This window comes from Eleutherodactylus coqui, chromosome 9 (genome assembly GCF_035609145.1).
Source record: "Eleutherodactylus coqui strain aEleCoq1 chromosome 9, aEleCoq1.hap1, whole genome shotgun sequence".
Taxonomy (NCBI): domain Eukaryota; kingdom Metazoa; phylum Chordata; class Amphibia; order Anura; family Eleutherodactylidae; genus Eleutherodactylus; species Eleutherodactylus coqui.
The window spans coordinates 65668888-65685597 of record NC_089845.1 but is presented as its reverse complement, the minus strand read 5'-3'; the positions used below and the strand labels follow the sequence as shown (position 1 = coordinate 65685597).

General features: G+C 46.4%; 1 protein-coding gene across 1 annotated transcript in view; it reads left to right on the top strand.

Moving 5' to 3' along the window:
- Positions 1–10505: 10505 nt before the first annotated feature.
- LOC136579145 (beta-Ala-His dipeptidase-like) overlaps positions 10506–16710 on the top strand; it is a 34676-nt gene continuing 28471 nt past the window's right edge. The window contains exon 1 of the mRNA XM_066579490.1: positions 10506–10593. The gene's annotated coding sequence lies outside the window, so the exon portion shown is untranslated. The remainder of the gene's footprint in view (positions 10594–16710) is intronic.

Sequence of the window (16710 nt, the reverse complement as noted above, 5' to 3'; positions counted from 1 at the left end):
GAATCAAGGCTGGAGGTGAAGCTCACAGGCAAACGAAGGATACTGACAAGCAACTAGGACAGACTAGAATAGACCTGACTAGAGGCTAGCAGAACCAATAACTGGCAGTGAGTTCAGGTCACTGCCAGTCTTTTAACTAAAAGCCTCCGCCCCGGGGCGGAGGGTGGGAGGAGCCGACTCTCCCACTGTTGCATAAGGGAGGTGGATGAGAGCGGGCGGCACCCTACGGGCGGACACGCCCACGCCGCAGCACGCTGGCTGCTCCACGCTGCTGCACGCTGGCTGCTCCACGCCGCCGGGAGATCCCTGACAGCACAGCTCCGGGACGCCGAAGCCGAGCACGAAGCGGCGCGCGCCGGCCGCGGGACCCAGCGCCGCCCTGCATGGTAACATTACCCCCCCTCTGACGGGGGACCTCCGGGCCCCCGGAAACTCGACCAGGCTTATCTGGAAAACGACGGTGGAACCGCCGTACCAACACGGGAGCATGAACATCACATGCGGCCACCCAGGAATGATCTTCTGGTGGAAAACCCTTCCAGGCCACCAAGTATTGTAGGATTCCTCGACACCGACGAGAGTCCAGTATCTCCTGGACCTCGTATTCGACTTCATCCCGGACCAGGGTGGGCGGAGGGGGACCGGAGGTGGGTATCACCGAAGGGACAAAAGGTTTCAGCAGCGACTTATGGAATACCCTGTGAACCCTCCATGTGGCTGGCAACCCCAGCTCGTAGGCGAGTGGGTTCACCACACGTGTGATGGCAAACGGCCCCACGTAACGTGGCGCCAGCTTCAAGGACGGGACCCGCAATTTGAGATTTTTGGACGACAGGTATACCTTCTGTCCCACCCTGTACGGTTCAGACACCGACAGACTCTTCCCACTGCGCAACTGCATACGGGCCCCCGCTGCCTCCAAGTTTCTCTGCACCTCTTTCCATACTCCCCGAAGCGTATCTGTGGCGTCATCCGCTGCCGGACAGGGCGACGGAGTAGGGATTGCTGTAAGGAAGCGAGGATGCTGACCGTATACACTAAAAAATGGAGACACCCCAGTAGAAGAACAAAGGCGGTTGTTTAGTGCAAACTCTGCCAACGGCAGGAACTCTGCCCACTGGTAAGCCTTTTCGCTGGCAAACAACCGCAAATATTGCACTAAGTCTTGGTTCTTCCGCTCAGTCTGACCATTAGTCTGCGGGTGGAACGCTGACGGGAAGGAAAGCGACGTTCCCAGGTTTCTGCAGAAGGCACGCCAAAACTGCGACACAAACTGAACCCCGCGATCAGATACAATATTTTGGGGAACCCCATGTAGGCGAATTATTTCCTTTACAAAAATCGTGGCAAATTCTTTTGCCGAGGGTAGCTTTTTTAACGCCACAAAATGTGCCATCTTTGAGAACCGGTCGACCACCACTAAGATAGTGGTGCACTTCTGGGATTCTGGTAGGTCAGTGATGAAATCTACTGATAGATGAGACCAGGGACTGGAAGGAACCGGTAGTGGTCTCAGGGGACCCTCCGGAGGACGCCGCCGACTCTTATTGCGAGCACAGACCGAGCAACCCCTCACAAAGTTGCGGATCTCCTGAGACATGCCTGGCCACCAGAAGTATCGGGAGCAAAGCTCCAGGGTCCCCTGGAACCCTGGATGCCCGGCGAGAGCCGACGAGTGGGACTCATCCATGACTCTAGGGCGTAGGGTCTCTGGCACAAACCATCTGCCCTCCGGCACCCCTGACGGAGCGTCCTGCTGAGCATCCTGTAGTTGAGGGACGAAGTTAGACTCTAACACTGCCACCACCACGCCGGGGGCTAAGATATTCTCGGGAGTCAGGGTCCCACTGTCTGGTACCCCGAAACTCCGTGACAGGGCGTCCGCCTTCACGTTCTTCTCTCCGGGGATATATGTCACGACGAAGTTAAACCTGGCGAAGAACAACGCCCACCTGGCCTGACGTGCAGTGAGTCTTTTCGCACTGGCGAGATATACCAGATTCTTGTGATCAGTATATACGGTAATTGGGTGTCTAGCACCCTCAAGATGGTGTCGCCACTCTTCCAGAGCCCATTTGATAGCCAACAATTCCCGGTTACCCACGTCGTAGTTGCGCTCTGCTGAATTGAACTTTCGCGAAAAGAACGCACATGGGCTATAGCCAGACCTCCCACTGACTTCCTGCGACAATACAGCTCCTGTCCCCACTTCCGACGCGTCTACCTCAATAAAAAAGGGTAGTAGTGCGTCCGGCTGTATTAGCACCGGGGCAGTCGTGAATGCCTTTTTTAGACGGCTAAAGGCCTCAAGGGCTGCAGGCGACCACTTACCCAAGTCAGCCCCCTTCTTAGTCAAGTCGGTCAGAGGTTGAGCAATAACTGAGTAATTTCTAATGAATTTGCGGTAGAAATTTGCAAAACCTAAGAACCGCTGGAGAGCCTTGAGGTTGTCGGGTCTGACCCATTGGGAGATTGCTGCTACTTTATCAGACTCCATCTGAATCTCTGTGGGGGAAATTACATAACCAAGGAAGGATACTTGTTTAGAGCCAAATGTACATTTCTCTAATTTGACAAAGAGTTGATACTCGCGCAAACGGGTCAGGACTAACCTCAGGTGCCGCACATGTGAATCCCAGTCAGGTGAGTACACCAGGATGTCGTCCAGATAAATGACCAGAAATACCCCCAGGAAGTCGTGGAAGACTGCGTTCATAAAACCCTGAAACACAGCGGGGGCATTACAGAGTCCAAAAGGCATGACCAGACATTCAAAATGTCCTAACGGGGTGTTGAACGCTGTCTTCCATTCATCTCCCTCTCTGATGCGAATTAAATTGTAAGCCCCCCTTAAGTCCAGTTTGGAGAACCAGCGAGCCCCTACCACCTGATTCAACAAGTCAGGAATTAGGGGCAAGGAGCACTGGTTCTTCACAGTGATTTTATTCAAGGCCCGATAATCCACACAAGGCCTTAGTGTCCCGTCCTTCTTCTCTACAAAGAAGAGACCTGCCCCGGCAGGGGACCTGGACGGCCGGATATGTCGGTTGGCCAGAGCTTCCGAGACATAGGACTTGAGGGCTTCGTGCTCACGACCGGACAGATTGAAAATGGCTCCCTTAGGGATGGGACCGTCGGGAATCAGGTCGATACCACAGTCCCACTCCCTATGAGGGGGCAGAGCCTTAGACAGTCGTTTGGAGAACACATCCTGAAAGTCTGACAAATACTCCGGAATGAGCACCGTATCTGCGGAGCACACAGCTATGGTAGACAGGTGATTGTGACACGATGACCCCCAATGAGTCAATTCCCGGGTGGACCAATCAAATTGGGGGTTGTGCAGTGCCAACCAGGGCATACCAAGCACCACATCAACCGACATCTTTTCCATAACCAAGAAAGACAGTTCTTCCGAGTGGAGGACCCCCACCGTGAACTGTAATCTTGGGGTCCTCCATCGTACCAAGCCTGTAGAGAGAGGGGTGGCATCAATGCTGGTAAAATGAATTGGCGTCTTCAACGCCACAAATTCCGCCATCAGAGAACGGACAAAACCCAGACTTATCAAGTTAGCGGCTGCTCCGGAATCAATAAACGCCCGCCCTGATCGGGAAAAATCCCCGAATCTAACATGACACGGTACCAAAAGTTTAGGAAGTACCTGAAGTCCTAGGCGATCCTCCCTGCAATCGCCTAGGACTCGGAGTTTTCCGCCGGTCCCGGCTGCGGGCGTTGAGACCTCAGTGGGCAGGTTATCACCCGATGTCCAGCTTTCCCGCAGTAGAGGCAGAGACGATGCAACAAACGGATCCGGCGTCGCTCTTTGGGGTCCAGCGGGTCCACCTCCATCGGATCGGGCGCAGAGACTGGTAAGGAGGAGGAGGGACCAGGGCCACTGACCTCCCTGACTCTACGGGTCTGCCTGTCCTGCTTCCTAGACCTGAGCCTCCTATCTGCTCTCACCGCTAGCTCCATAGCCTCCCTTAAGGACCCGGGAACGGGATGGGAAATTAACAGGTCTTTAACTGCGTCGGAGAGGCTCTGCAGAAAAACGTCCTTCAGCGCGCTATCGTTCCATGTCGAATCCCCCGCATAGCGTCTGAAGTTGGAGCAATAATCCTCCACACACGACAACCCCTGCCGCAGCGCCAACAACCGTGAAACCGCCAACCCCGCTCGGTCCGGTTCGTCGAAGATACCCCCGAGTTCCTGAAAAAAGGAGTCCACGGACTGCAGGCAGGAGGAACCCTCGGGGATGGAGAAAGCCCATGTCTGTGCCGAGCCCCGCAGCAGGGACATTATCAGCCCGACCCTCTGAGCCTCCGACCCGGAAGAACGGGGACGCATGCGGAAAAACAGGCGACACGCCTGTCGGAAAACAAAAAACTTGTTCCTCTCCCCAGAAAACACCTCGGGAAGAGGGCACTTGGGTTCGGGGCTGGTTGAGGCGTCCGACCCCTGCGACACTCCCCGCTGCTCCTGGGCCACCATGCGGGCGGATAAATCCTGGATCACAGGCACCAGGGCCTGCAGCTGGTTCGCGAGGGAACTGATCGCCTCCATGACAAAAACGGTTTTAAAGGGCCAGTTATTATGTTACGGCACTCTGCCCCCCGAGCGCCAGTTGGGGTGCCCTGATCTCCTGCACCCCACTGTCCCTGCCTACTTGCCTCGGCCCTGGCTAACCCCAGGCGGACAACTGGGCGGCAGTCCCTGCACTGGCTAGGGACCTGGCGACTACCTAGATGGAACTACTAACAGGGGACAGAGTGCCGACAGGAGAGGCAGGTGTAACAGACCAACAAAACCACTAGGTGAATCAAGGCTGGAGGTGAAGCTCACAGGCAAACGAAGGATACTGACAAGCAACTAGGACAGACTAGAATAGACCTGACTAGAGGCTAGCAGAACCAATAACTGGCAGTGAGTTCAGGTCACTGCCAGTCTTTTAACTAAAAGCCTCCGCCCCGGGGCGGAGGGTGGGAGGAGCCGACTCTCCCACTGTTGCATAAGGGAGGTGGATGAGAGCGGGCGGCACCCTACGGGCGGACACGCCCACGCCGCAGCACGCTGGCTGCTCCACGCTGCTGCACGCTGGCTGCTCCACGCCGCCGGGAGATCCCTGACAGCACAGCTCCGGGACGCCGAAGCCGAGCACGAAGCGGCGCGCGCCGGCCGCGGGACCCAGCGCCGCCCTGCATGGTAACAGTTCTATTCTCCATGTTTTGTGGGCTGTGTTAAGGAGCCCCTATGTGCGTTTTGCAGAAATGCTGTTCATGTGTAAAAGTCCTTATTACTGTTCTTAAACATTCCAAGGATGCATATGAGAGGCTTTCATATAGATCCATCATATTGTTGGGAAGTAGGTTTTTTCACTCGTAGGGCTGCCTTTCTGTAACTTTCCCTGGATATTAGCAACCAGATTGTCTACAATAATAGCAAATATTGTGCACAAAGATCAAACATTCTTTATTCTGAATAAGTCAACAGGATGGAATATAAGAAGAGTGTTTGCTAATGGCCAAATTCATTTCTTGGTGTCGAAACATGGGGATATTAGTGCAATGCACTCTTATCTGTTGCTACACTTTGCAGGCATATCTCTCCTCTGCTGCTCGTTTGCACATGCAGTTGTCAGCATCTTAAAGAAAGAGTACTTTTTAACGACACCTATTTTCAGCCAATGCACTTGTGTACCAAGTTTCTTAACCAGTTTCAAAATGTAGGTCTGCAATAAACAAAGCTCCCTCCCCTAACTTCTTCCCCAGCCTATGGAAGCTGCAGGCAAAGGGAGGGAGTTTAGCAACGCGAGCTGCTGCTAAACTCCCTCCCCCTTCCCTTTCCTGACGGCTCTCATAGACTTCAATAGGAATCTATGGAAATGACTGGTGTATTACGGCAAAAGATAGGACAATACCAATCACCCTGTGCGCTATCTTTTACGGCAGGCTGATTCTATACACCGGAAAAACGCCCATCTGAACAAATGCATTAGAATCCTATGCTTCAGATGGTCGTGATTTTCGCCTGCCATTTTATCACAGCAAAATCGCCACAATAAAACGCTTGCGTGAAACTATCCTCAGTGAAGACACATCATAAAACTGTCACATTCCTGAGCTCAGTGGACTGATTAAGTATTTATGTCTCAGCTCATTTTGTCTGTTTTAAGTTTTGAGTGCAAAACAGTCTCAAATTTCTGTGTGTGAACATTTGTATTTCAATCAAGAGGGTGTCCTCTCTGCATTTGTATATTATATATGGGCCCCATCCAAACCAGTTCCATTCTAGCCTGATGAAGGATCGATAGGAGACCCGAAAGCTCGCTGTAACATCATGTATTTTTGTTAGCCATTAAAAGGTATCATATCTACAAGATTACTTGGTTTCTCTCACTGAGAACAATCACACTAGCCTCAGTTACAAATGTCCTATGTGCGATCCTTTTGTCACATGACAGATACCAATGTGATAATCCAATTAGTTCCAAACACATAAGAGCATGTCCCCATCAACACTCACAACGCAGCTGCTATCAATGCCAGATATTATGCTGCTATACAGGATATTCTAGCAGGTTAAACTATTTTTATACTAATGAATCACTGCATTATCTACTAGAGCAGCGCTGTAGGCAGGGGCAGGAGCATGTTGATGGCGCTGTCACTGATATTGTTCCTTGTTGTAGATAGATATCACCAAATGTTGCTGCAGTACTAATTAAAGCAGCGCAATAGGGCGGTATTAGGTCACTATATCACCTATTAAGGGACATGTTGATATTGTTTTCATGAACGATTAAAACCAGCATTTTGTTCCTTAATGTGCTGTAGTCAAAGTACTCTTGTTATTACATCAAAGAAGTTATCATATAGGTGTCCCTTCATTTTTCTTTATAAAACATTCTGTTTTATTAGACCCCTGAGGAAACTGTACTAACTGAAATCCATATGGTCTGAGGGTCAAATAGAATATGTATTGCTATTCTATGGGAGCTATTGAAACTTTATATGGATAGCGTCTTACTAATACTGAGGCATATTGGCAGTACGGCAAAGAATATATGACACTGAGTTTGTTTCTAATATTTTATTATATACTTAAAAGTTACATTTTAACCTTTTTTGTATTTCTCAGTGATACAAGTGTAATAATTTTGAAAAAAGCAATCTTTGATTATTATTACCGTATTTTTCGCTTTATAAGACACACCTGATGATAAGACGCACCTAGGTTTTAGAGAGAGGAAAGTGGGAAAAAATATTTTGAACCAAAAAGTGGGCTTAAATATCTAATAAAATAACAGAATAATATGTAAACATGAACAGCAGTCAGTCAACAGCCGCATTAAGAACTATTATTACTGTAATTAACAGATGAGCAGAGATTTTTATTTTAGAACAATACACCTCTAGTCATCAGGAAACCCTCATAAAGGATTCCATCCTCAGAACCGTCCAAGGCATTACTGATGCCACATTTTTTGAAGGATCCTACAACAATTTCCTCCTTCACAGCCAGCCACAATGTTTTCACCCACTGACAAACCTGAGTGATAGTGGGCCTTTTCATGCGTCCAGTGGGTGTCAGGTCATGATTTCCAGCAGCCATCCACTTGTTCCACTCCTCTCGCATGAAAACTTTAAATGGCTTGTTAATAGAAACATCCAGAGGCTGCAACTGGCTGGTAAGCCCCCCAGGAATTACAGCTAGATGGGTCTTTGCTTCTTTAAATATTTTTTTGTGTTTTCACTGATATGTGCCCTAAACTGGTCAAGTACTAGCAGGGCAGGTTTCTTCAGAAGCCCTCCAGGGCGTTGGGGCCACACTTTTTTGATCCATATTTTCATTCCACCTTCATCCCTCCATCCTTTCCCATGAACATGGACAATAACTCCTCGTGGGAGTGCCTCTTTTGGCATGCTTTTTCTTTTGATAATTAGCATTGGTGGAAGTTGGGTGCCATCTGCACAGCAGGACAACACAACCATGTAATGCGTTTTCTCATGTCCTGAGGTTTTCACAGTTATGGATTTTGCACCTTTCAAATCAACAGTCCTGTTTGATGGAACATCAAAAGTTAACGGGACTTCATCCATATTCCCAATCTGGCCTATTTCAAAGCCATTTTTCTTTCTTGCATCAATTACAAATTTATGAAAAGACAGACTCTTGGCTTCATATTCTTTAGGCATTTTTTGCGCAATCCTAGTTTTGGTGCGCATAGCAAGGACACATCTCCTCATGAACCTGTAGCACCACGATGCGGATCCAGTGAAGTCCTTAATGTCTTTCTCTGTAGCAAGACGCTTGGCTTCAAAGATGATCATTTTTGTAGAGACTGAAAATCCGTTGTTCCTGTGACGTATTATCCACTCTTTCATTTCCACGTCTATCTGTGGCCATTTTGCAGTATGCCCACGAAAAGTGTGCTTACTGTTATCTGCTTTTTGCAGCTCCTCCTCCTGTTTTCTCCATTCACGTATCATTTTTTTTGCTAGAGGCGGCCCAAAATTTCTTTCAGCTGCTCTGTCCCCATGTTCTTTGGCGTATTTCACTACCTCCAGTTTAAAAGGGATTTTATATGCTAGTCGTTTCTTCTTTGACATCTTTCTAAAATTGGATGGATGCAGCGAAGACTAAGGTAGCTTTGTCATGCAATAATGAAAGAACTGTAAGCACTTCCTCATAGGAGGAACAGGTCAAGCGGATTGGTGGAGGAAGGGGAGCAACAGTTGTTCCCGCCGGCGCTCACCACCAATCAGCAGACAGCAGTGCAAAGGAGAGAGAACTAATTCTGAGTTTCTTTGGCCGAATTTTCGCGTGATTGCACGTTAAACTCACGATCGCGTGAACAAGCGGCACGTTCGCTCTATAAAACGCACTGACTTTTCTCCCCCACTTTGGGGGGAAGAAAAGTGCGTCTTATAAAGCGAAAAATACGGGTGGTCAGTGGTCGTATAGTAAGGGGAGGAGTAACTTGGTTTATGCTTTTGGAATGCATTTAATACATGCGTACAACGTGGACCAAGTGGTCAGTTGTCTAAGATGTGGCATAGTAGTATTTTACCTATGTGCAAAATAGGAAGGGTGGACCAGTTACGTAATAAGGATTGAGCCTCCTTACGTAGAGGAGGGAACTTAAGGTGATACAGTTCAGTGTACTTGGGGGTGATATTAACTCCCAAGTATGTAAGACATCTGTCTTTCAGGCGCATTGATAATTGAGTTTCAGAAACTGTAACAGAGAAGGTGATAAGTTGAGTATTCTATTTTATTAGTAGTATTTTTATAACCTGTGAGTCGATCATATGATGTTATAACTGCATGATGTGAAGGGAGGGTCCTCGGTGGAGATGTAAGGGAAAGGGGGATGTCATCGACAAAAAGGGAAATTTTATATTCCCTCTCTCACATATTTGGAGGACATTGAGATTAAAGGGGTTGTTCAGTTCAAGTGTAAACTATTAAATTCAGTTTGAATAGTTGATGGGGAGTTTGTACCATCTCGTAATAAGTTTAAAAGAATTTTCTTGAATGCGGTGCATCTTGAGAAACCATGAGAGTTTTTTAAGATTTTGTCTATATTTTCTGTAGACAAGGTGATGTTTAATTCTTTTTCCCACTCCCTTAAGTACCACGGCTTGTGTGGGGCCGAGTCTAGGAGTACTCCCTTGTGAAGCTAAGAGATGAGTTTTTTAGAAGGTTTGGGAAAAGATAGATATGTTTCAAACCATAGCGGGTCTCTTAGTGCATTATGGTAGAGATCCTGAAATGTTGTGAGTAGTTTATAAAGATTTAATGCTTCCAAGAAATTGGGTTTGTAGTTTGGGGTGAGCAGTACAATTTGTTCTAATTCAGTAATTTTAGGGCCTTTTAGGATTTCATATATGGTCATGGACATTCTGTTCCAGATGTGGGTGGGTGGAGAAGATTTTTTGCTAATGATGAGGGGTATTAGGGATGCAGGTGTGTGGGGGGAGGGTTTGCCTGTTTCAGAACCATTTTGACATAACTCTCTCATCACTTTGTTGTTGATTGTGGCGTGTGCAGTTGGACTTATAAGCTTATTTTGTGTTTGTATTCTCTCATTAGACCGAAGGAGGTAGTGGTCTTCTGTATTTAGAAGGCCTCTTTCCACGTGGAAGGATTGTAGGTTTGTATTCCGGTCTACCAGTGAAAGCCACCTAGCGATATATATCGCCTTATAGTAATTTTGAGCGTCTGTGTGGCTTTTCACCATAGATTTTGCCCTTTGTAATAGAGTGAAATTTGCTGCAAATCTGCAATATTTCCACAAAGAAGTCCACTATCCGTTTCTATCCACCGCAGATTTCCAGCGGATAATGCTATACCCCATGTGACCATACTATTTAAGTGAGACTTTTGAACAATGAGAGATAGTTACAATAAGATTTATTTACTGAGGATATTTCAGCATATGTTATGCTTGTGTTTGGCACCTTTAACTGGAAAAACCAGTTAGAAAAATAGATACACCTTGCTTATAAATGCAGCATACAGCTGGTCTGTGTTCCAGGGAGAGGAACGACCTTGGCATGAAATAAACTTTGAATCACTTTTATAAAGGTAAGCCATTAGTTAGTACAGTTTTTTTAATAAAGTTTATAGTTTTCTTTGCACCTGATGTACCTCATTGGCATACAACGGGCTCTGGCAGGTTCTGTTGTGGTGTCCATCACTTGGATGTAGAGCTATTCATCCCGTCAAATTTGCAACAGAGTGTCCATGAAGGACATGAACAAAGTATGAGCAGATCCTAAGTATTATACACATTGGCACTAGACACTATATACTCAGAGCTCTCAATCAGCTATTAAATGACAGGTTGGCAACTACTCTCATAGAAAGAAGCACAAAGAATCTCTTAACCCTTTCCAATCCAATTTCCCTGCCACCCGCACGCTCCCCAACTCTTATTTATTTTGGATGGGATAGCGTTTTGTGGATACCTTCAAATCACTCAACAGAAACACATAGAAATGACCCGTCATGATGATTTTATTGTCAATTTTTTGAAAATTAAATGTGAGTTTTGAGTGTTTTACATTGGGAAGATCATTTATAATAATCCCACAAAATATATGTATATTGATATGTAGTGGCCCAGAGTTAGGGGTCCCCTCCAGCACCTCAGAATATATGTTATGTGTTTGTCTCATGCATTGTCTTGAATGTAGAGTGAGCTAGATTTATGTGTATTGAGTGTTTGCAGGCATGAATGGGTTAATGTCTGGGGATGTCTGGAAATGTATTGTTTTGTCCTGTGTGTAGTGTAAAAGAAGTGTCACATGTAGAGATGAGCGAACGTACTCGGATAGGCACTACTCGTCCGAGTAATGTGCCTTATCCGAGTACCTCCCCGCTCGTGCTGAAAGCTTCGGGAGCTGCCGCTGCTGACAGGTGAGTCGCAGCGGGGAGCGGGGCAGAGCGGGCGGGAGAGAAGGAGAGAAAGATCTCCCCTCTGTTCCTCCCCGCTCTCCCCTGCAGCTCCCCGCTCCGTGCCGGCACCCGAACCTTTCAGCACGAGCGGGGAGGTACTCGGATAAGGCACATTACTCGGACGAGTAGTGCCTATCCGAGTACGTTCGCTCATCTCTAGTCACATGTCTTTGTGAGGAAAATGAGAATGTAAGAGACATGGAAGAGTCAGAGAGGCGGTCTAGCCCTGCAAAGAGACTACTTATGGCCTTCATTTGTAGGGAGAGTGAAAGTCCAGACCTGATGGAAACGCGTGGGTGTGCAGCACAGGTACTGCATACATCCGGAGGAATGGAAAACCACTACAAAGCGAGAGGAACGTGAGTGTATGACAGGAGAGAGAGAGTTTGCCTTGAGTGAAATCTTACAGATAACTTGGACTGTGGATTATATAAATGCCCCGAGAGTCCTCCCTGCTGCACCACTACAATTTGCTTCTGTACAAAGACTATTTTATTTGGATAGAATTTCAAGAGTTAAAGTAAACAAATAGAATCGACTATTCCTGGTTCTCGTTCAGAAAATACCCTGTGTGGGGACTACTATAATAATAATAATCTTTATTTGTATAGCGCCAACTTATTCCGCAGCGCTTAATTACATCAGAGAGATCCGCCGCAGAGGATGGAACGATGGCGTCACGAGTGACAAACAGGACTACCAGTTACCCATTTCGCGATCTCCCCCTGTGGTAATCGGGTCGGGCCCCAAGCTACCCTTAGGGGAGGAGACGATAGACCCACCCGTGACAAGGTTATCTCTCTACTCTGCTGTTTCCTAGGCTGAGGGATTGCTCCTCAGATGCTGCAGATATAACATACTTTTATATAAGACTCTATTAATTTTTCTAATGACAGATAGATAGATAGATAGATAGATAGATAGATAGATAATCTCTGTAATACAGTGCCATACAAAGGTATCCTATAACTGCATATAATGTGTATAGCATATGTTTCTAATACTATTCAGAAGAGAGCTCCGACATCAGAGCTATCTTCTGCATATGTATATTATACTCCAATGTTGGAGCTTTCTTCTGCATAGTGTTAGAAACATGTCCAATATGAGAGCTATCCAGGGAAATCTCAATGTTGGATGAGGTCCGACACTGAAGTGGAAAGGGAAAGGGTTGAAGGGCCTGTCTGCTATTATGATAATCCTTTATTACTAAATACAGAAGAAAGAATTAGGTCTGTATAAGTTTTCTGCCTGTGCACATAAACTAGCAGCACTAACAGCCATCAGTGATCTTAAAAGGGTCACTCCAGCAAAAACACATTCCATCCGTTCCCCCACTGACCTGATTGCCTGTTACATTCTGCAGGTCTCCTCTGTGTATTCCAGTCACTTCCCTGCAGAGTAGCCCTCTTTCTGATGCTTATCAGGCACCATCTTCAAGCTGAAATTTTTTAACTTTCACTTTCAAATCTCTCCCATGATCTATCAGCTCAGCATTAGATAGAAATTATACCATTTGTGCCTGTTGGGAGTACAGTTTAATTATCATTACCATTTATATTCACCAAAATAAGCTACAGACCATAAATATACAGTCCGAAGGATGAGCTGTTATCTCCTCTATTATAACTGTGTAATCATTGTCACTAATTGTGATAGGAGTTTTTCTGTCCTCTTCTAGGCAGTTTTTATGGTAGAATTTATGCAACAGCATCAAACAAACTGAGAAACCCTAGTTTCAGACACCATAACTCTTCACTTTCACATCTATCCCATGATGCATCAAAGCAGCATTAGCTAGAAGTTATACCATCCTGCCTGCTGGGGGGATAATTTAATTATCACTACCATCTGTATTAACCTACATAAGCTGCAGACCATAAGTATACAGTCAGGAGGATGAGCTGTGATCTCCTCTATTATAACTGTGTGACTGAAGCTGTGTGATCATCATCAGTAATTGTGACAGGAGTGCCTGTGTCTCCCTGCAGGCAGTTTCAAGCTGGGTTCACAGAGGGTGGATTTGCCGCGGAAATTCCGTCTGGAATTTCGCCGCGGCAAATCTGCCAGCGGACGCTAACCCCGGGATTGCCCAGCCATGTGGACGAGATTTCTCAGAAATCTTGTTCACACGGGGCAGCAAAGCTGGCAGAAGCTGGCACTGCGGCGCGGATTCGCTGGCCGCAGCATGTCCATTTTTTTAAAATTCCGTTGCGCTCTCCTCTTTGGGAGCACCAGCCGCAGCGGAAATGCGAGCGGCCAGGCTGCTTCAAAGCCCATCGCTAAGTGCCGTGGGTTTTGAAGCAGCGCTTTTCTCGGTGGAAATCTCACGTTTTTTTGCTGAGGCCAAACCGTGAGATTTCCGCCGGGTTTCCGGCGTGTGAGAACCCAGCCTTAGCGGTAGATCCATGTAACAGTATCACACAAACTGAGAATCTGACTATAAAATGAATATATAACCCCAAGCAGATCTGAGCTGGTCTGAATGGAGATCACATCTGAGGAAAAAGAGCCTGGAAGATTCAGATAGAAAGAAATAACTACAATAACAGAGGTGACACCAGCTCCCTAATATATACTGGGGGACAGCTACATAATGAATGAATTAATTGGCCCTTTAAATGCAGTGAGATTTTAAAACACAAAGTATTGTAGAAAGTTGTAAGCTTTTCAGTATCTATAGATAAATATGTCTCTTTGTACATTAGACTTGGCACCTGATGCGGTATACTTTTTACCAAGTACAGTATTCATCACATAGTTTAGCGAGTATACTTTACTATGCATACTATGTTTTTCTACATTACATTGTGCTCAGCACATTTAGAACATATTAACAGTATCATATTTAGTTATACTGTCAGAAAAGTTAATTGCTAACTAGTTAACTACTTGCTTTAGTGAAGATTGCTGCTCTGCGCTACATGATATGAGCACCTCCAAAGGCATTAATGACTGTTAAGGCCCATTTAAATACAACGATTATCGCTCAAAAATCGCTCAAAGCCGTCTTTTGAGCGATAATCGTTGTGTCTAACTGCACTGATATCGTACAGTTTTTGTTAAACCATTGCTACCCGCCTTAACAGGGATTCACAGCGGGATACAGCTGATACTATTGTTTCAGCTGTATCCCGCTCCCAGATGACAGGCTGGGTATGAAGAACAGAGCGGCTGTATAACACCTGGGCGCTCCATGCAGAAAACAGCTGGATGCAGAAGACAAGGGAGGACACCCCGCTTGTCTTCTGCATCCTCCACTCAGAGCGCTCGGCTGTATAACAGCCGGGCGCTCGGAGCGGGGAACAGCTGGACGGAGAAGACAAGCGGGGACACCTTGTTTGTCTTCTGCATCCTCCGCTGGGAGCGCTCGGCTGCATGACAGCTGGGCGCTCCAAGCGGGGAACAGCTGAATGCAGAGAAGAAGCGGCCCCCGGCTGTCCTCTACATCCTCCGCTTGGAGCGCTCGGCTGCATGACAGCTGGGCGCTCCAAGCGGGGAACAGCTGAGTGCAGAGAAGAAGCAGCCCCCGGCTGTCCTCTACATCCTCCGCTTGGAGCGCTCGGCTGTATGACAGCCGATACTCCCAGGGGGGAATAGTGTGATGCAGAGAACAAGCAGACCCCTGCTTGTTCTCTGTATCCTCCGGAGCGCAAGGTGATCGCTCAACGTTTGAGCGATCATCTTGCGATGTAAATGACAAAACGATTACCGATCAAAAGTCGCTCAAAAGATGTCATAATCGTTGTGTCTAAACGGGCCTTTAGATGTAACCTAGTTCTGGACATTAGATAAAAGCACTTTGATGCCTTGCTGCCAGCGAGACACAGGTGGCAACCAATGCTGAATTTCAGGTCTCTAAAGTAGCAAGTATTCTTTATATACAAAGGTTTTAAAAAATATTGTACCAGCCGCTGTAGGTGGGTGAAGAAAAGACTTAGTCAACGATTTCCAGACATGGTATTGGATATAACTTAAGGTGCTTCTACATTGAAAGATTATCGTTCGGATTCCCCCCATCCAGCGAGAGTCTAAATGATTATTGTTCAGTGTAAATGCATCCACCGACTGGACGACAAACAAGAAGCTTTTCACTTATCGTTCGTTGTTCAATTTCTACATGCAGAAAAAAAATTAACGGCGGATCGTTCCGTGTATAAGACAGTCATTCACTTACGAATGACTACCTGTTTACTCTGAATGGAGGCAGGTGGGCCGAAACAATCCCCCCCCCCCAAGCTCTGCCTCCATTCAGTCAGCAATGCTCGTTCCTCTGTAAAAGCATAGGAACCGTTATCTCTGGGATGACCTGTCGGCATCTGTTGCATGGAGTGTGTTTTTTTTTGCTATCTATGATTGGGCTCACCCAGCTTCCTTTCACACTCCAGAAACATGCTTATGGTAATTGGATTTTCATGTATCAGTCTTTCTGTAGGCATTGTTTATAGACGTCTGCTCCTAGTTTACGTTTCATAATGGGAACAAATTTTTAATACTAATAAATGCGTGTGTTAGTTCTGCATTTTGGCCAAAACGCATAGGCTGATGGGCCACGACAAGGCCACCACGCGTCCATCAGAACCTACACTATCTCACTATTAACTGTAATGAAATCCCAGAGGTGAGAGAAAAAAACAAAAACATTCACTGAAAAAGCCAAAAAATGCAATACCTGATAGCCTATGCGTTTTGGCCAAAAAGCAGAACTAACAGTCGCATTAATTAGTACGGATCAGTATTTTTTGTATGCAGTTTGCTAGAAATTTTGGGGGAGCCCATCTATCCAAAATAAAACTAAATGATGTGTGAATCAGTGCACTGACTACTAGAGATACAAGTGCTTCAGAGGGTACTCCGTTACAGAACACTGATCAGACATGCCCTTGAGTTCATTAGATTGTGACGTCCACTGCCACCATGAACCAATGGGAAAAAATAAATTCTATGTACAGCCATCTAGAATCTGATGGCGCCATATGCACAACCGATAAATAACAACTGCTAGTAGATATCACACAGCATATGAGTCTGGCTTAGGTGCAGACGTAGCAATCATTAACATGACTGCAGCATCGATTTACAGCACTGTAGTAAAGTTATAATAACGAGTTAAGTTAACGTTTGCTACATTTGTGTATCAGATGCACAATAATGGTCATCTCCGTCTCCGGATATATCTTTTTTGAACTTTTGCCAGCCAAGTCTCTGCTAAGTAATCTTTGCATTGAAGACTAGACCTGACTT